Source organism: Rana temporaria, chromosome 1 (assembly GCF_905171775.1).
Source record: "Rana temporaria chromosome 1, aRanTem1.1, whole genome shotgun sequence".
Taxonomy (NCBI): domain Eukaryota; kingdom Metazoa; phylum Chordata; class Amphibia; order Anura; family Ranidae; genus Rana; species Rana temporaria.
Genome location: NC_053489.1, coordinates 500,579,549 through 500,600,823, shown reverse-complemented (window position 1 = coordinate 500,600,823; position 21,275 = coordinate 500,579,549). Strand labels below are relative to the sequence as shown.

At 44.6% G+C, this 21,275-nt stretch overlaps 1 protein-coding gene across 2 annotated transcripts in view; it reads right to left on the bottom strand.

Moving 5' to 3' along the window:
- The window catches only part of LOC120918943 (UPF0462 protein C4orf33 homolog), a 75,917-nt gene that overhangs the window by 53,755 nt on the left and 887 nt on the right, over positions 1-21,275 (bottom strand). The window contains exon 2 of one of the 2 annotated variants that reach the window (XM_040330856.1): positions 10,780-10,844. The exons of the other annotated variant lie outside the window; for it this stretch is intronic. The gene's annotated coding sequence lies outside the window, so the exon portion shown is untranslated. The remainder of the gene's footprint in view (positions 1-10,779; positions 10,845-21,275) is intronic. 2 annotated transcript variants of the gene reach the window in all.

The window sequence follows — 21,275 nt, the reverse complement described above, 5'->3', positions numbered from 1 at the left end:
GCAGCCTTGTGACTTCTATCTATGTCCGGCCAAGCACTGGTTAAAGTTTGTAGTAGGAGTTTTCATTCTCCTCTGACTGTCCTATGAGGCTGCATGACTCCTGACCCTCTGTCTGGACACAGTGGTGATTGGCCCTGTGCTGATCACATGCACCTTCCAAAAAAAAAATTGATAGCAATACATACCAAACTGAGCATGTGCAGAGGGCCTCCTAGGGCTCTGTACTATCAGGAGTAGAGATGGGCCTTGGTCGTGTTCGAAATCCCACATGCCCGATTCTGCTAGGAAGCCGACACTGCACATGGCTAATCACAGGCAGTGAGACATTGCCTGGTCTGCAGCTGCACAGAACAGGAACTGCCTATGATTAGCCATGTGCAGTGTCGGCTTCCTGGTGGGATCGGCAACGTGGGATTTTGAACACGCCCAAGCCAATCTCTAATCAGGAGATGGATTGGGGACTGTGGAAGAAGAGGAGAATCAGAGTAGACAGGGTCAAATAGCCTAATTACACAATGCAGAGGATTAACCCCTTAGGTTCCACAGTGAGCATAACAAGCATGCTTTACTGCATATACAGACTGATTTTACTGTTGTGGGTTTAGTAACACTTTAAAGCTCATCTTGTTGGAGTCCATTGAGGAACAAAGAAAGTATTAACCTTTGGTTATACTGCTGCCTATAGATGGACTGGAGTGGCAAACAAAAAATGTGTAGGCCAGCTCTGGATAACCCCTCCTACTACCAGCATGCTTCAGTTTTGTAGCAAAGCAGTACCTAGAGTATGATGATAAACACAGAAGGGTGAGTTCTTTGTCCATTAATAGGTTCAAAGAAATGTCTAAAATAATAATTCCTAGATACTTTTTCGTCCTTTGGAGGGACGCCGGACGTGTTAACCTTTTGGGATGTTCAAGTGCAGTCCAAATAAGGGTAGGCAACAGCAAACAATGTTAACAAATCCAAGACAACAAAAACAGAATAGGGAATTGATTGAAGCTTGAAGAGCTGTTTAAAGTACCTCAGACCTGTAGCTGGCATCAGATGAAGCCTGAAAATGTACCTGTTAGAACTGAGAGAAGAGGTGAACAGAACACCAGCTGCCAGCCTTACCAATCTAGAGATCAGTAGTAGCCTGATACAAAAAAAGCCCAGGAAGCACTCACAGATCTAGTAGAGTGCACCCTGACTCATGTCTTACTTGAGGTGCAAAGCTGAAATTGCCTTGGGTAGGAAGAAGTTCTGGGCCTCAACCCTCCTTGTGCAAGACCAGAAAGATGTATTTACAGGATAAGGTCACCAGATCAGACACTTGCTTTGCAAAGGTGATGGCTACAAGTAACACCACCTTCTGGATGGCAGTGGAAAGTGTAATGCCTCGAATAGGTTTAAAGGGAAATTTTTGAAGTGCTGATAAACCCCATTATGGGAATGAGAGACCAAATCCTACCCTGGGCAGAACTTCACATTACAGCTCTGTCCACCATTTATATCCCAGGCATTTGGCAGGCTGAAAACCTACCAGGGTTAACTTGCCATGACCCCCAATGCAGGGGGGGTATCTTTTACTGCCATTGACTGTCAATGCAGGGGGTGGGGTTAAATTTCGCTGCCAATGACCATCAATGCAGCGGAAGGATAAGGGGTTAACTTTTATTGCCTCTGACCACCAACATGTGTTAATGTTGATAGTACTGACAGCAATGCTGGGGGTTATTATTTTGGCCACTGAACTCAAAGCTGGGGGTTATTGCACTCCAACTTATTCAGTGTGCATTGCGATATGCTACAAAAAAGTCAGCAGAAACAACATTTCTGGGCGTTGAGGTGCAAAAATCTGCTGCTATTGTGTGGCCCTCTGGAAATGTTGGGGGCTGCACTTGAGGCCCTCTCTACCAGGTCACAACTAAAGCTGTACACTGAGAATTAAACAAGGTACCGTATTTATCGGCGTATATCGCACACTTTTTTGCCCTGAAAATTAGGGCAAAATCGTAGGTGCGCGATATACGCCGATACCCGCTTCCCGCGCCGTGTTTGAATGCCTGCGCCGACATATACCGAGCGCAGTACGCTCGGGTACATTCGGCCAGGCTCGGCTTCACTCGTAGTCACGCTCTGTGACTTTTATGCGTGAGAAGCCGAGCCTGGCCGAATATACCCAAGTGTACTGCGCTCGGTATACGTCGGCGGAGGCTTCAAACTGAGCGCGGGAAGCGGGTATTCGACATGAAGACAGCGCGTGAGAAGCCGGGAGGACACCACCGAGGCCGCAGACGGACACCGGACCGGACGAGGCCGCCGATGGACGCCGGGCAAGACACCAAAACTGTAAGTAGTAAAATGTAATAAAACATTTTTTTACAGGAAAAACGGGTCACAATTAGGGGTGCGCGCTATACGCCGGAGCGTGCAATACCCTGATAAATACGGTACTTGTTTTGAAATGCCACCTTGATACGGGACACTGCAGAGGTAAGTGAGTCAAGGGGTGGGTCTGGGAGGGAGCAGCACATATTCATCTCAATTAATATGTAGACCAGAAAATGTACCAAACTTCAGTGATGAGGGACATTGTGGAGGAAAGAGTGATTGGGTATCAGCAGAAAAAAGCAGTATATCATTGGTATAAAGTGTGTCTTTTTCCTCATGTTGCCCTCTACAGAACCCAACTACTTTCACTATTGTTACAATAATCTGGCCAGTGATTTTCACTGTCACTGTAAATAGAAGCGGCAACAGAAGACATCCCTGTCTGGTCCCTTGATGTAGTGAGAAAAAAGACAACTTCAATGCATTAGTTCGAACAGAGGTCCTCAGGTTGCATAAAGCAGTTTAAGCCAGTTGCAGATGTTCTCTCCAAACCCAAATTTTATGATAACTGCCCAGATATAAGTCCATTCAATGCGGTCAACAGCTTTGACAGTGTCTAGGGCTAGTGGTGCTCTGTTGCCAGTAGTGTCTACTGGGGTTTGGATTTTTAGGAAAGCTCCTCTAATAATGGTGGCCATAGAAAGGTTAGACATAAAGCCCCTCTTGTCTGGATGTATTATTTTGAATAAATAGCAAGTCTTTATTTTTTTTCGGGTCAACACAATGCCCATTTCACACATAGAGAGGGGAGTGATTCAAAACGTTTTGGCCTAATTAAAAGTATTGAATAGGGCAGGAAGCAGGATGGCTTCATATTGCTTGAAAATGTATATGGGTAGGCTGTCAACACAGAGTGCCTTACAATTAGGAAAACTAGCAATGGCCATTTCCAGCTCTGCAAGCGTTATTGGGGAGTCAAGTGAGGTTTGGTCCACTACACAAAGAGCAGGAAATGAAATATGAAATAGGAATTGATGCAACTCAGTACTTATAGAGCCTAGGTGGATGTAGCCTTGATCCGATGCTGAATCTGTCCCCAGCTGGCTCTGCAGTGAGAGCTGAACAAACACTGCTGATCACTTAGTTCTCCCCTCTGCTATTTACAGAGAGCCGTGAATGTCAGTCAATGCAGCTTTTTGCTCTTCCCCTCCAACGCTCACTGGAGTGCTGGGCTGTGGAGGGTGTGGGAGGTGCTGGCTCAGGCTCTCAGCAGATTGCTGAAAGGCTGAGCCAGCTTCCGGTTCAGGCACCTGAGGGTATCTTTTCAGAGCCTGGACCGGCTCTGTGACGACAGTCGACATCAGGCTTTAGCCCGCTGTTGAATAAGAACAAATTACAGGATTGCAGAACCAAGGACACTCCTGTGATCTAGAGTAGAATTATAGCCAAAAAGAAGTATTTTCCTTTAAAAAAAGGATTTGAAAGACTTTAGAATACCAGCAGAGAGTGTGGATCTGGCCAGAGCTATATTTTATAGCTCTATCATGAGCTGTACTGGGAGCAAGCAATGTGAGCTAGAAGTCTACCAGCTTGTTCTCTGTCCGGGAAAGAAGCTTGTGGGAAAAATTATTTTGTTATGCCAATTTGGTTAGCAATTGTTGTAGTGTAGTCTGCAATTCTAGCCAACAGGACTGATTAACTTGAGTTGGGTCCCTAACATACTTTGCCTCGGTTTCCAGGACATCCCCAGTAACCTGGCTTCACCTCCCCCTAGTGGCAATTTTGATGCAACTAATGTCCTCAATGAGAAGACCCCAGAAGTAGTCCTTAAGATTATCCCAAATTATGCATTGCAGTGTTGTATTAGGATTTATGGAAATTAAAGCGCAATCTCACCCCTAAAGGGCATGCACTTGTTAGGCCCCTTCCTCTTTAATATTTGGCACTTATGTTTTTTTTTTGGGGGGGGGTTATTGATGTGGGTACCTGGTTTTGACAGGTACCTGCTCTTACTTCAGTCAAGATCGCTGGGGCTAAAGTTCAATTGCTCCCACTTCAGCCGCAGCCTTAAGGGACAAATCACTGGTCCTAGGAGACTGCGGGACCATTTACAAAGTGCACTGTGCCTCACCCATGCATAGTGGGAAGCTGGCTGTGAAGCTACAAGGATTCACTGATAGTTTTCCTTAGTTAAGATGCCAACGCCTGGACCCAAAGTGCATTGAAGAATCGCCATGGGTGAGAACAGTGCTGGATCCCTGGACAGATAAGTGTCCTTATATTAAAAGTCATCAGCTACAGTATTTGTAGCTACTGACTTTAAATGTTTGGGGGGGGGGGGGGACTGAAGCTCCTCTTCACATGAGGAGGAAGGATTTTATTTAGAGAGCAATTTAGAAAAATCTAAGAACATGGCTTAAAGTTGGATTACCCTAGGTGAATAGGGTGAAGGGGGTATACATCAACAACAACACATTCCATTTCCAAGTTACAGTGCAAACAGAGATCTATTTTATTTTTATCCACTTCTAATCTGTAACGAGAACACTGAGACTCTGTGGACCAGAACTGATACTCCACAAGCATACGATGAATAAACGGAATGAAATCCTGACTGAATACAGTGCCTCTAGAGGAGGTTAGTTGTCTCAACAGTGGTGAATGTCTCCTGGAGGCAAATAAGGGAGGTTTTAAAATATAAAGTGGCATCAAACACAGATTGTCTCTTTAAAGAGTCCTTCATACCCATCATATTCCATGAGATAAGACTGATCACTTGACTTGCCATAGGAAAGCATCTACATTAACCATGTCATTGAGCTTACCAGGATGGTTCTTAGATGACAGAAAGATGAAACAGGAGTTCTGTTGAGCAGCCAGATTTCTAATTTCACACTATGCATGCAGAGACCAGTTAAGTGCTGAGACAACAAACAGCCAGCGCAAATGGCTAATTAAAGAAAAGCCAGTCCAGTCTGCGGTAAAATGTAGATTGTAAAAATGCATACAAAATTTTAAATTGTGTAAACTAAAAACACTCAAACATGAAGGGTGACATGCCCATATGCATCTTATCACAGGAATACAAGTTAAGAACAGTTTAAGCACTGTTTGAGATAACCAATCCATGTAGGTGTTAACAGCTGGGAGATAGTACAGACTTGCGAGCATCAAATTTTTTAACTATTGCACAAGTTCAATTTTGAATTGGCAAGTGTCTAACCAATTAGCTTTCTTTCCCTAACAAAGTTTGGCAGAGTCAGCCTGAAAAGTCAAAGTGGGTCTCATTTCGCATAAGTAGCTCTCATTAGCCAAGGTTCTTGTTGCCTTGATATTCCTAATTATTTTTAGTAGGACATTAAGACAACATTTATCAAGCAAATTAGCAACACAATTAGTCGCAAATCACACTACCTTTACCTCAGTAAAGTCTCTGTACAAGGTTTACAGACCTGTGCATCTGTATTCCTGGGCAGCCAAGCAGGATACGTTTATTAATCCCGTTACAAGGCAAAGCGACGCTAAAAAGGAGCACCGAAAAGCATCGTTAGACAGACTGATCACAAGGTTACAGCCCGAGTCATAAATTCCTCCTTTGGCTGCTGTCACCTGCCACTGACTGAAACCTGCCCCTGACCTCCCCCTAATTATGCATCTGTTTAGGGGGGAAATCTCTTACAGTAGGGGAAATAATTATTTGATGCCCCACAGATTTTGTAAGTTTGCCCAATTACAAAGAAATTAAGGGTCTATAATTTTTATCACAGGTGTATTTTAAATGATAGAGACAGAATATCAACCAAAAATTCAGAAAAAACACGTTATAAATTGAGTTGCAGTTCAGTGAGTAAAATATGTATTTGAACCCCTACCAACCAACAATCATTCTGTCTCCCACAGACTGGCTACAGTATGTGCTCATGTGGTACACAGATTAGTCTTGTCAATTTAACCACTTCCTTACTGGGCACTTAAACCCCTTCCTGACCAGAGGACTTTTTGCGATTCGGCACTGCGTCGCTTTAACTGACAATTGCGCGGTCGTGCGACGTGGCTCCCAAACAAAATTAACGTCCTTTTTTCCCCACAAATAGAGCTTTCTTTTGGTGGTATTTGATCACCTCTGCGGTTTTTATTTTTTGCGCTATAAACAAAAATAGAGCGACAATTTTGAAAAAAAAAAAAATATTTTTACTTGTTGCTATAATAAATAGCTCAATTTTTTTTTTTTTTTTTTTTTATCCTCAGTCTAGGCCGATACGTATTCTACATATTTTTAGTAAAAAAAAAAAAAAAAAATCGCAATAAGCGACTGGTTTGCGCAAAAGTTATAGCGCCTACAAAATAAGGGACAGAATTATTATTTTTTTTTTTTTTGTTTTACTAGAAATGGCGGCGATCTGCGATTTTTATTGGGACTGCGACGTTATGGCGGACACATCGGACACTTTTGACACATTTTTGGCGCTATTCACATTTATACTGCAATCAGTGCTATAAATATGCACTAATTACTGTATAAATGTGACTGGCAGGGAAGGGGTTAACACTAGGGGGTGAGGAAGGGGTTAAATGTGTATCCTAATTAGTGTTCTAACTGTGGGGGAAGGGGGGTGACTGGGGGGGTGACCGATCTGTGTCTCTATGTACAAGAGACACAGATCCGTCTCCTCTCTCCCCTGACAGCACCGCTGTCTGCGAGAGCCGGGAATGAGAGATGATCTCATATGTAAACATATGAGATCATCTCTCATTGGCCGCACAGATCGCCTAGGAAACGGCCGCTCCGATTGGCCGTTCACGGCGATCTGTGACTGGCTGTGTCCAAGGGACACGGCCAGCACAGCAGTTCCCCGCTGCGCGCTCGGGAGCGCGCGCGGGGAACGCGAAAAGGGGCGGCCGTAAAAACACGGCCTCCCAGAGAAGTAGAGCCACCCTGCAGCCGTATATAGTCGTACGGCCGTCGGGAAGTGGTTAAGAAGGTGCTCCTAATGACAACTTGTTAAGTGTATAAAAGACACATGTCCACAGAATATCATTCTTACATTCAAATCTCACCATCATGGGCAAGACCAAAGAGCTGCCAAAGTATGTCAGGGACAAGATTATAGACCTGCACAAGGCTGGAATGGGCTACAAGACCATCAGCAAGAAGCTTGGTGAGAATAAGACAACTGTTCAAGCCATTATTCGAAAATGGAAGAAATACAAAACAATCATCAAATTGCCCTCGGTCTGGAGTTCCATGCAAGATTTTGCCTCACAGGGTAAGGATGATCATGAGAAAAATGAGGGATCAGCCAAGAACTACACGAGCGAAGCTTGTGAATGATCCCAAGGCAGTTGGGATAACAGTCCGCAACAAACCATTTGTAACACAATACTCCGTCATTAATTGAAATACTGCAGCACCCGCAAGGTCCCCCTCCTCAAGAAGACACACGTTACAGGTCCATCTGAAGTTTGCCAATAAACATCTAAATGATTCAGGAAAGGATTGGGAGAATGTACTGTAGTCAGATGAGACCAAAATGTAGCTCTTTGGCATTAACTCAACTTGGTGTGTTTGGAGGAAGAAAAATGCTGACTATAACCCTAAGAACCCCATTCCCTACAGTCAAGCACGGAGGTGAGAACATTATGCTTTCTGGCTGTTTTTCTGCTAAAGGTACAGTTCATTATTTTGATTTCCAGTTCCCACCTACTCCAACTTTATCTTACGTTATGTGCAGGGTATCCATAGCAACCATAAGGATGTAGGAGTCATATATCTGCTAAATATTGTATTGACATAGGAGGCATGTATTTGCCAACCATTTCTTTTGAAGCAGTATAACTGCATAGTCTATTTGTGAATACACGCAAACGCCCCCAGGAGTGGGGATACATACTGGTCGGCAATATATGTTTTGATGGCAACCTCATTGGGGTGGCCTTAATTCTACTAGTACATAACCAGATATGTGGACATAAATACCTTATTGTCCATTTATCTATGGTGTTGGATAATACCTAATTAATGCACATCGATTGGAGAGATCAACCTCCCATCCATAAAAACTTGGCTTACCTTATCCAACTTCATAGCCGGTATATTTATATTTTGTTTTATTTAAGATTTAGGTAGCCCCCCCCCCCTTTTTTTCCTTTTTTCCCTTATTTGTCTTCTTTTCCCCGTTTTTTTGTTTTGTTTTTAGGAGGTCTGTAGTTGTGCGCTCGTTCTTTGGGATTGCCCTCCCCTTGTTCGTACTTAGTTAAGTATGTGAATGGCTGTATAACGAAGCGAAAGTGTCCCTGTAAACAAGCGGTGTTCCCAATTATTGGATGAGTACCGGCACTAAAGAAGCTCGGTCATGAGTGAAATGCATAAGAATTACGCCATGACGCTCCTCGCTGTGAGGGCATGGATGTCCTATCCACCAGACAAGCCCTCCCCATATTCCCTGGCTCTGTCCGGGTAATGTGTTAGAGAAACTGTGCTCCACACATGAGACCTATCTGCACACTTCGTTGGACTTTACGGGACCTACTGCTGATGATTGACACACCGATGCCTTTGGATTGGAAAGATAAGCCATCTTCATCCCTGGTCATTTTCGAGTGACTCCTGCATAGACGGCATGCCGGTCCAGACTTCACGGACCCGGATAAGAGTGCCTTTTAAGTAGCGGCTGGACGGTGAGCTGTATCCACCCCAATTTATGCTGGGGGGTTGTATACACATATAAATCTGTACGCTACCGCATATATCCAACTCTATATCCTTTCACTGAATAATCATCATCGTATGCCTTAAAGCACCCATATTCACGTGGAGTGTGTGTAGTCTCACTACAAATTGTGTGGAAAGCCAGCAGCAAACTCTCTTAATTACCCGATCATGGGCCATTGCATGAACTCTTCAACAACACTATTATTTTTAGCTGGTTAAGTTAATAAGGACCCAATCTTTTCCATTCAATTCTCGGATTCACGAGAGTGTTGTTAGAATATCATCTCTGCAGGAGTGTTGAGTGGCTTATATGTATGTCTGAATGTGGTGGAACATCTGTGTCCGTTTAGACTATAGTCTAAATTTTTTGATAAATGTGGTGGAGGTGGATGTATTCACTTTAATTAGATAATTTTAGTATTTTGTGGAATATTTAATAAACTTTTCTAGTCTTTCAAATACCGCAGTTCCTTTTTGAAGAATTCATTTTTGGGAAAACATTTTTCTTCTTTTTTCCAGCCCTTTTTTCTTGTATGCATTAACAATTTAGAGGAACACATTCCCGGGGTTAGACGTCTAGCGACCCGAGGGTGATGGTGTATATTTTTTTGCCTTGATAGGGGTTTTGTTTTACAATTAATTCCCCCACTTGTGCTAGACTAAAATCGAATACAGCCAAGGTGTTGGTTTTTTGTTTTGTCTTAAAGGTACAGTCCGACTTTCCCGCATTGAGGGGCCATGTATTGTAAAATCTTAGCTGAGAACCGGATTTCCTTCTTTCACTGAAGATGGGCCGTGGATTGGCCTTTCAGCCCCCTGCGAAGCATTCGCCCGCTAACAAGGGAGCGGACGAGGGAGTTTTCCTAAGTGAAGAATTACTTATGCCCGGGATAAAATCAGGATTCTCCGCCAGGGGAGTGAGGGGGCCGGGAGAGGTTGAAATCTTTTTTTGGCCAACCGAGGCATTAAATATATCAACGTGGCACCCGTAACAGGGTGTCTGCGCAAGGGCAGGGGGTATGCGGTCTTAGGAATCCATGGGGAAAATTTGGATTGGCCTTTCAACATGTTAATGACTCAAAACATTCCGCCAAGGCAAAAAGGAGTGGCTCAAGAAGCATATTAAGATCATGGAGTGGCCTAGGCAGACCTTAATCCTATAGAAAATCTATGGAAGGAGCTTAAACTTAGCTACAGCCAAGAAACCATAAGGATTTAGAGACGACCGGTAAAGAAGAGTGGACCTAAATCTCACCTGAGATGTGTGCAAACCTGGTAACCAACTACAAGAAATTTCACTACCTCTGTGCTTGCCAACAAAGGTTTCTCCACCAAGTAATAATTGTGGTTTTGGTTGGGGATCAAATACTTATTTTACTCAGGGAACTGCAACTCAATTTATAAAATTCGTATCATGTGTTTTTTCAGGATTTTTGGTTGATATTCTGTCTCTATCATTTAAAATACACCCATGATAAATAATGATAGGCCCTTTATTTCTTTTTAAGTGGACAAACTTACAAAATCTGCAGCACATCAAATAATTATTTTCCCCACTGTATCTTCAGAAATAAAGCTATCTTTGAACTGTAGCACTTGGCTGCTCAGGAATACAGATACACAGGTCCGCAAATACTTTGTTGAAGGAGATGTAGTCTGAATAGCAACTAATTGTATTGCTAATTTGCTTAATCAATGTCCTCCAGAGTGTTGTACTGAGGGCTTAGGTTATATTTCGTTTTGGGTGGACTTACCTTTTACTGTTTTAATGTTGTTTGTCCCCTGTGCCAGATTTAGACACGGTTTCGCTTGAATCTCTCTGAAAAATAAAGTACAATATTGTCTCAAGAAGAGAAATCTAAAATAACGGCAAAAGCACATGATATGAATGATACAAAGCTCATTACCATGCCAGAGCTGTGCTTTAGCTAGGGCTGGTTTCGTTCTACAAAGTCCTTCCTGACTGAGAAGAATTTAAAATGATGGATTTAAGTGAGTAGTCTGGTTCATGAATGATAGATAGATCAATATTAGGAGAAAGCTAAGCAGCAAAGAAGTAAAGAATGTCTTTGATATGCTTATGTTAGCAATTAAAATGCTATATTGGGATACTAAAGGTCAGTAAGAAAAGGCAGTGTTAATATATAAGGGAGCATGTACTCCAAGTGTAAAATTTCAAGATAGCTCACTTACAGGGCAATCACATGCAGAACTTAAAGCCCCACTCTGGGATAACTTTAATAAAACTTTCAATATTTCCTATTGGTTCCCAGATTTAACTAGGATTCCTTTTTTTTTTATTCAACTTCAAATGCTGAAAACAAACCCAAACATAACCTGTGATGTCATCAAAGCATCAGCTTGTGTTTGCACGCTCTGGTCTATGTGGGAGGGCAATCAGTAGCACCGCTCATTGTATCCTCCTAGCTTTCCTCGCCCCACAGTAAACTACACATCCCTATCCCCTCCGTAGGGGCTGCTGAGTGATGTGGCCCACCTCTCACCCTGCCCAGCCCGGCATTTACTTCCAGTCACTCCAAACAATGAACAAGTCCATCAGCTTTGTTTTTGTATTTTATTGAGGAATTAGAACTTGGATGGTATAAAGGAATGTATGAGATGCCCAGAAAATGATTCTTGCGTGGTATGGGACAATTTGGATATTCTCCTTCTGCACAACACTTGCTGCAGACTATCTCTCCTTCTCCCTCCAGCACAGTTCTTTAAGCTAAGCTAGCAAATAGTTAGGCCTAACTCTGGCTTCAGCCAGGCCTTAGCAAAGTTCCTTATTACAGGCAGGGAACGAGGACTGCAGGTCCCTCTAGTGTAGCAACAAAAATAGGAAAAGTCCTCAGTGCTAGCTGACCTTTTTGGCGGACTACTGATCCAAGCCAGCCCTTTGGAGACCCTGACAGATCTCCAAACTGCAGTAGCCCAACTTTTCCAGTAACATCACAGTCTCTCCTGCTGTCTCTACGTCCATCCCTGACTGCTTCCCAGTCTTCTCTGGCATGCCTCCCCAGCTTTCCCGACTGTGCCTGCCACTCACTGACACCTGAGACTTGCCCGGCAGTATTCCCCGCTGTCCTCTCCTGCTCCGGACATCTCTTGGGTTGTGGGGGGTCCGTTCACAGCTCCGAGCTCCTGGCCCAAGGTCCCCCCCCCACACTGGGGGGCTCCCTCCAAGGCCCAACAGCCTAATACTTAATCTCCTGTTCTACCTCCTGAACAACTCCCAAGCTGAGCTGACTCCTGGTATTTAAGGAGGCCTGCCCCCTGCCAATCCAGGTTGGAGATTGGTCAAGGCTCCTCAGAACACCCCACAGAGCTCCACCTTTTTTCCACTCCTTTCTTCTAGAAGCCTCTAGAAGCAGAAGGGAGGTAACCAAAAGATGAAACTAGCTGCGAGTCACCAGCCTACTCTAAACCACTCCCAGCCACAGATCAAAACAGACCTAAAAAAAGGCCTAAAGAAATATGTGAATACCGCGCTATCTGTGAGCATGAAACAGCCAGAAGCACAACCAATGACCAACAGCCTAGACAAAACAGTAATTCAGAAGACTACAGTCCAGTACGGTCATATCTACAGCTACTACTGCATGGAATCTACTCATTATATACAAGCGCTTGTTTTATCCTCTCAAATATGAGTGGATAAAAATGAACAGGTCCTAAACAAGGACAATGAAGGAAAAAGTATAAAACCGCCTGCTAGCGGCCGAATAGCGCCACGAAATTGACGGTAAAAATAGCGGCACTTTATCAACGACCCCACCCCAGTGTGAAAGGGGCCTAAACAGGCTGGTTGTAATGGTGCCAAGAACTAGGCACCTTAAAATGCGAGTGTGAAATTTTATATTTTGTGGATAACCTCTTTTAAATAAAATACTACAGATGAGAATCTTCTTTTTTTTTGGTGTGCATTGTCTATCCCATTAAGAGCTACAAACAGCACTCCTGCAGATGGAGTAGAGAGTGTTGGATGTATTACTATCAGGAGAGCATATCTAATCTTTTGGATTAAAGGAGAAGTCCAGCCAAAGCTCAGTTGGCTGTACTTCTGTGAATCACAGGAGTGCAGTTTGATTTGTCGCCTGCTGTCACATAGCCTGTCCAGGCTTGGGAAAGTTTGCGATTATATGGTCAGGATCCGCCCACATGCCTGACCCGGCTCAGCCTCTCCCGCCCCCTCCACAGCCCAGCGCTTCATTAAGCCGGTGACTGGAAAATGTCAATAAAAAATAAATTAAAAAAATCAGCAACTCAAACTCTAATGACACAACCATTATTTTTAAGATGTACATAACAAATACCTGCTCTGTGCAGTGGTTTTCCACAGAGCATTTCCGCTTTTCTCGGGTCCCCTTATTATGGGGGCACTAGTGTATGCTTGCATCATAATACACAGATCCAGTCACCCCCCCCCCCCCACTCTCTCCTTGTTGGCTATCTGGCTGTGACTTGACATAAACCTCCCACTGTCGTGTCCCAGCAATGAGAAGAGAAGAAACCCAAGACAGCCTAGGCTCCCAAGCACATCGCTGGATTGCGAGGGAGTCCAGGTGAGTATAAAGGAGAGGCTGTGGGGTGCAGCACACAGAGGGTTTTTTACCATCTTGCATAGAATGCATGAAGGTAAAAAAAAACTTCAGCCTTTATAATTACTTTAAGCCTAGGTTCACACTGCTGCGAATTCAAAATCGCGGTAAAATGTGCCATTTTACCGCGATTTCGCGGCTGCGATTTCGGCCGCAATTTAATGTAAATCGCGGCCCAAAATCGCAAAAAGTAGTACAGGAACTACTTTTTGAAATCGCAGATGCGGCGTCGCACTGATTAGGACAGTGCCATTGCCGACAATTGCCGCCGATTTGAGATGCGATTTGACATGTCAAATCGCATCTCAAATCGTTCCAAATCGTACCCAGTGTGAACCAGGGCTTAGCCACATAAATACCAAATATTGTGTAGCACTACAACCTTAGGAGTGGCGGATGAAAGGGATCTCCCACACCTGTACAGCCATGCACACGGAATCTTCACAGTCACAGAGTCAGAGAACAGTCTGTGACTTTGTTTTTGTTATTTATTAGAGGGTTAATAATTTGGATTGGGATGGGAGGTTATTGGATGCTTACCTGATGCCAGCAAACTTCAGGGACAACTTCCTATATACAGTCTCTTCTCCTCTGTCCTCTTACACAAATACTTGCTGGCTTCAGTTGAATCACTCTTAGGTGATCTGACAGTCTCCCAGTCTGATTTTAGAAACAGCCCATTCCAGGCAGGAACTCGCAGGCCCCTTAAGTGTAGTTTAAATGCAGTGAATCTGCAGATTACTTCGCCTCTGTAGTCACTGATCCCAGCACCACCTCTTCAGGCACTGCCAACCCACCAGGCTGCAGCTGCCCCTTTCACCAGCCTGGCTGCCTCTCCACACCAGTCCACCTCACTCACTCTTTACCAGCCCAGCCGGCTGACTCTCAGGCCTCTCAGGGAAGGACTGAAGACTTAAGCACACGCTGTTTTCAAGGGATACTGGCTACTTGTGTCAGTCCCCCTCCCCCATTGTTAGAACCCAACAGTGTTGCACTAGTCACTCTGATCCCTCTTGCTTCTGTGCCTCCAGGAAGACTTCCTTCTTTGTGTTTTATCAGGATTCTTCCAGCACCCGATCCCTGGCCCAAGGCAGGACCTCCCCCCCAGCGTAGGGGGTACCCCTTAGGGCCACATCAACACTGCATCTCCATCTTCCACCCAACTGCCCCTACTGGCATGGCCCATGTATCTGTCTACTCCGCACCTTGCTCCTTCAGTCTCCTCTCGCATTACTAACTGACATCTCAGCATGGATGTTGCACCACTTCCTTAAACTAAAACTGAGTTACTAATATTCCCCCCTGCACGTGCCCCCTCTATGACTTTTCCATCAAAATCAACAATGCAACCATCAGTCCCTCCCCTCACGCCAGGGTACTCGGTGCAATCCTAAACTCTGACTTGTCATTTCACCCTCAAGTCCAATCATTGTCAAAAGTTTGTAGAATTCACCCCCGTAACACCTCTAAAATGTGCCCCTTTTTAACAAATTAATCCACCAAGCTTTTCATTCACTCCCTTGTTATCTCTCGCCTTGACTATTGCAACTCCCTTCTAATTGGCCTGCCTCTCTATAGGCTATCCCCTCTTCAGTCTATCATGAATGCTGCCAGATTTATCCACCTTTCCAACCGGTCAGTGTCTGCCAACCCTCTCCTCCAATCCCTACACTGGCTCCCAATCGCCCAGCAAATTAAATTCACAATACTAACCACAACATACAAAGCCATCCACAACTCTGCCCCGAGCTACATCACCAATCTTGTCTCTAAACATCACCCAAACCATCCTCTCCGCTCTTCTCAAGACCTCCTACTGTCAAGCTCTCTCGTCTCCTCCCATGCTAGTCTCCAGGATTTCTCCAGAGCCTCTCCCATCCTCTGGAACTCTCTACCTCAACCTGTCTGGCTATCCCTTACTCTTGCTACCTTCAGACGATCCCTGCCTATCACGTCTCCAGCTAATCTTTTACCACTTCCATCAGATCATTCCCCACAGTTATAACATTTTGTACCACCTGCCCCACCCTATTAGATTGTAAACTCTTCTGAGCAGGGCCCTCTTAATCCTCTTGTATTTTATTGTATTATAACTGTATTGTGCCTTTTATATTGTAAAGCATGGCGCTATATAAATCCTGTATAATAATAAATAATAATAATAATGAGGTGAACTCAGTACTGGGGATTGGCTGAGGCCCCATAAATATTCAAGGCAGCTCCTCCTTTTTCAAATATTTTATTGAGAAATATAAAAAGGGTTCCAGTACAGAGGTACAGGTTATATAGTACAGGTAAAAATACACAGCAAAATCAACATGGATTGAATATTCACTGGGAAGCTTAGTGTGCTGCTGCTGCTGCTGCTTCTTCTCCCCGCCCCCAGCTCTTATGCAGCTGAGAACAGAGGGAATGTGGAAAAAAAAAAGTATTGATAATGTATTGATAATGTTTTTTGTTTTAATATATCTATACAAAAAATGTTTTGACTTTCATTTCTTTTTTACAAGGTGAAAGTTTACAACCACTTTAAATTTCATAGAAATCTTTTCAAAAAACCTCAATAAATAAGGATCACTATGGTATAAATAACCTGCTGTAATCAACCAGTTTTGCCTCCAGGTTTGAAAAGCTACATACTATCTTCTATGTGAGAACATAGGATTATCTGGAATTGGCATATACTTTGAAACATATACTTTGATACATAGGGAGACATTGCTTGTTTTTGCTCTCTCCATGCAACTATTGTATGCTTATCAAGCAGGTTTGTTTTCAAACCTGGAGGCAAATTTCTTATCTTAGTATTGTGGGGGTTATCTCTAGTGGCGATCTTCCTTCCTGGGAAAAAGGCAGTCCAAACAGCATGTCTTTTCTTAAAAACTTGACTTGTAGCCAGTTTTATTTAAAAAGAAATAAAACAGAAAATAAATCTTTGCCATCCAGGTACTAACTAAACAGGAGAGATTCCTCTCTGACAGGCCAAGCGCTTTTTCCAGTCACCGAAAAACAAAACAAAAAAAAAACACAAGCTTTTTGTAAACCTTTTCGCTTACAAAGTGATTTCCACATGTATTTGATACACTGCCGATTTTCCTACTTACAAAGCATGTAGGAGGTCTGTCATTTTTATCATAGGTAAACACAATTGTGAGAGACGGAATAAAATAAAAATCCAGAAAATCACATTGCATGATTTTTAAGTAATTAATTAGCATTTTATTGCATGACATACCGTATTTATCGGGGTATACCGCACACTTTTTTGCCCTGAAATTCAGGGCAAAATCGTGGGTGCGTGATATACGCCGATACCCGCCCCGAGTTTGAACTACTGCGCCGGCATATACCGAGCGCAGTACACTCGTATATAGTCGGGCAGGCTCGGCTCCTCTCGCAGACACGTCCTGGACATACAGGACGCACAGGACGTGACCGCGAGATCAGATGAGCCTGCCCGACTATACACGAGTGTACTGCGCTCAGTATATGCCAGCACAGTAGTTCAAACTCAGCGCGGGAAGCGGAGATCGAGCGGGGAGGACACCGCAGAAGGACGCCGGACCCGACGAGGACACCACCGAAGCCGCAGACGGACCCGACGAGGCCGCCGATGGACGCCGCGCAAGACACCAAAACTGTAAGTACTAAAATCTTTTTTTCACAGGAATGCGGGTCCACTTTAGGGGTGTGCGCTATACGCCGGAGCGCGCAATACCCCGATAAATACGGTAAGTATTTGATCACCTACCAACGAGTAAGAATTCTGGCTCTCACAGACCTATTATTTTTTCTTTAAGAGCCCTTTCGCATTGGGGGTGTCGGCGGTAAGGCGCCGCTATTTTTAGCGGCGCTTTACCGTAATTTTCACTGCGCTATTCAGCCGCTAGCAGGGCGGTTTTAATCCCTGCTAGCGGCCGAGAAAGGGTTGTGCTGCCCATTGATTTCAATGGGCAGGGGCGATTTAGGAGCGGTGTAGTCACTGCTCCTACAGAACCTCAAAGATTCTGTTAGAAGGACTTTTTTTTTTAACATCCTGCCAGTGCACCGCTCCAGTGTCAAAGCCCTCAGGCTTTTACATTGGAGTGAAAGGAGCCGCTCTTTCAGGGCGCTTAGCAGGCACTATTTTTAGCGTTATAGCGCCTCAGTGTGAAAGGGATCTAAGAAGCCCTCTTGTTCTCCACTCATTACCTGTATTAACTGCACCTGTTTGAACTTGTTACCTGTATAAAAGACACCTGTCCACACAATCAACCAGACTCCAACCTCTCCACAATGGCCAAGACCAGAGAGCTGTGTAAGGACATCAGGGATACAATTGGAGATCTGCACAAGGCTGGGGTGGGCTACAGGACAATAGGCAAGCAGCTTGGTGAGAAGGCAACTGTTGGCGCAATTATTAGAAAATGGAAGAAGTTCAAGATGTCGGTCAATCTCCCTCAGTCTGGGGCTCCATGCAAGATCTCACCTCGTGGGGCATCAATGATCCCGAGGAATGTGTCTACCCTCCTTACATGGTCTAGGTAGCATTCCTACAGCTTTATTACCAAATTTATGATACTGCACAATTCTCATGTACAGAATACAGTTGCTCAAGACTGTCTTTTGGCAGAGTGACATTTAGGCCCCATGCACACGAGACGCAAATGCAAACACATCTAAACACACGTTTTCAAAGGCAAAAACAGGCGTTTAAAACGCCTGTTTTTGCCGCCAATTTTGCGGCGTTTTACCGCATTTGCGTTTATAAGCGTTTAGTTAAGAGACATCATAAGACCCTCCCTAAGCTCAAAACACAATATTATTCCCCAAATATTTCCAGGTTGCAACTGTGGTGGACAATCCCTTAGACTATTTCCATTCTCGAATGCCTACGAAAGCCAACGAAAGAGAACAATTGTGGAGGAGCTTCTTGTGGATTCTGAGTTCAGAAGATACAATAAAAAGAAGTACCAGGAGATCATGGCAGAAAAGGCTGCCCGTGCCGAAGGCAAGAAGAACCGTAAAAAGAAGAAATTCCGGACATAATATCAAATATTGTTCCATTTTTGTATGTGGTCTTAAAGAAAGCTATGATTCACCAAATTGCTGAGAGAGACCCCAAACCTAAGTTGCATTAGGTTTTTTACATAAGTGCCTGTGAAAGACCTATTTTTATAAGGTTGCTGAGGCAATCCACAGCAAACGTATGGGTAAAATCAGAAATCTTGGATTAAAATTATGTGCAATAAAAGCCCTGTGATGGGGTTGTAACTAAAACAGGCTAGCTTCTTTTGGATATATGCATAAATGCAATCTAACAAACAGCATGGATCATTAGAAGTACGTTTTTCAGAGACTGCCGATTGAAAGCAAATTGTCATCAGAAACACTTTCAATAAAAAAAATAAAAAATAAATCCCAGAACAGTTAGCTGACAAATACAGATATTATGGTATTGTGGTCCAACTCGCATCCTGCAAATAAATTTTCTTTTGAAAAAAAAAAAAAAAAAAAAAACACAATATTATTTAACCATTTCAGCCATTTTGTGAGACTAAAGTGAGTAGCAGCTGAAAGAGCAGCAGTATACTTGTATTTAGCGTGCCACCTGCCACATCACCTGCCACAAGCTGTGGATTGTCCACTTGCCATGTCACCTGCCACAAGTTGTGAATTGTCCACTTGCCACGTCATCTGCCACGTCACCTGGCCATGCCACCTGCCACAAGTTGTGGATTGTCCACATCACCTGGCCACGTCACCTGCCCACAAGTTGTGGATTGTCCACAGGCCACATCACCTGGCCACGTCACCTGCCACAAGTTGTGGATTGTCCACTGGCCACGTCACCTGTCACGTCAACTGGCCACTTCACCTGCCACAAGTTGTGGATTGTCCACTTGCCACGTCACCTGCCACAAGTTGTGGATTGTCCACTTGCCATGTCACCTGGCCACAAGTTGTGGATTGTCCACGTCAACTGGCCACGTCACCTGCCACAAGTTGTGGATTGTCCACTGGCCACGTCACCTGCCACAAGTTGTGGATTTTCCACTTGCCATGTCACCTGCCACCTCACCTGCCACAAGTTGTGGATTGTCCACTTGCCATGTCACCTGGCTACGTCACCTGCCACAAGTTGTGGATTGTCCACTGGCCACGTCACCTGTCACTTTAACTGGCCACGTCACCTGCCACAAGTTGTGGATTGTCCACTTGCCATGTCACCTGGCCACGTCAACTGGCCACTTCACCTGCCACAAGTTGTGGATTGTCCACTGGCCACGTCACCTGCCACAAGTTGTGGATTGTTCACTTGCCACATGACCTGGCCATGTTACTTGCCACGACACCTGCCACAAGTTGTGGATTGTCCACTTGCCACGTCACCAGGCCATGTCACCTGGCCACGTTACCTGGCCACATCACCTGCCACAAGTTGTGGATTGTCCACTGGCCATGTCACCTGGCCACAAGTTGTGGATTGTCCACTTGCCACATCACCTGGCTATGTCACCTGCCACAATTTGTGGATTGTCCACTGGCCACGTCACCTGCCACACGTTGTGGATTGTCCACAATGCAATGCAAGCAATTACAGTTTATGTTTTTTAATGGTTTTTCATCATTTGCCATCATTTTTGAGATTTCTAATGTAAAAAAATAGGTCACCTTTAAAAATGCCTATAGACGAAATCGCGGCAAAACGCCGGTACCGCGTTTTGCGTCTGAAACGCAAAAAAACTTGCGTCTGAAACCAAAATTTTGCTTCTGAAAAAACGAGCCTAAACCCAACTGCTTTAAAACGCAAAAAAAGGTGAATGTGTGCATAACATTAAGGCTGCATTCACACCTAGGCGTATATACGCCTGAAGCGCGACGCCGCAGCCGCCCCTCATACGCTGGAGGGGTGATTTTACATGGTCGGCTATGGAGATGGTTCACATCTCCACGCCGGACGCCTGAAAAAAGGTCCCGGACCTTTTTTTCAGGCGTCTTTCGGCATAGGAGATGTGAACCATCTCCATAGAGGGGGTGAGGCTGCATTCACAATCGCGGCGTTTTGTCGCCGCGAATCGCGGTACAAAACGCTGCTATTTGCCGCCGCAATTCGCGGGACAAAACGCCGCGATTCAGTACGCCGAGGTGTGAATGCAGCCTTAATGTGTTCAGGGGCAGTTGAAAAAAATGCCCAAATGCCTCTGAACTCGAGTTTACCAGCGTCTCGTGTGCATGGGGCCTTTTTATTCTTATTTTCCAACATATTGATTGATTGAATTTATTTTGGGCTTCTTGTAAGCTATAACTGGACCCAAAAATGTTTGAACATCTTTCTTCTATGCTGTTGTACATGAAAGAATTCTGCCTCTAAGGCCGGGTACACACGAACAAACATGTACGGTGAAAGCGGTCCGTCGGACCGTTTTCACCGTACATGTCTGCCAGAGGGCTTCTGTACGATGGTTGTACACAGGGGCGTGTCCGCGGTGTCGCCGCGCCGATGATGCGGTGTCGCCGCGACAATGACGCGGCGACGTGGGCGGCCTGCCTTTAAAATGCTTCCACGCATGCGTCGAAGTCATTCGACGCATTCGAGGGACGGCGGGCGCCTGGACATGTACGGTAGGTCTGTACTGACGACCGTACATGTCCGAGCGGGCAGGATT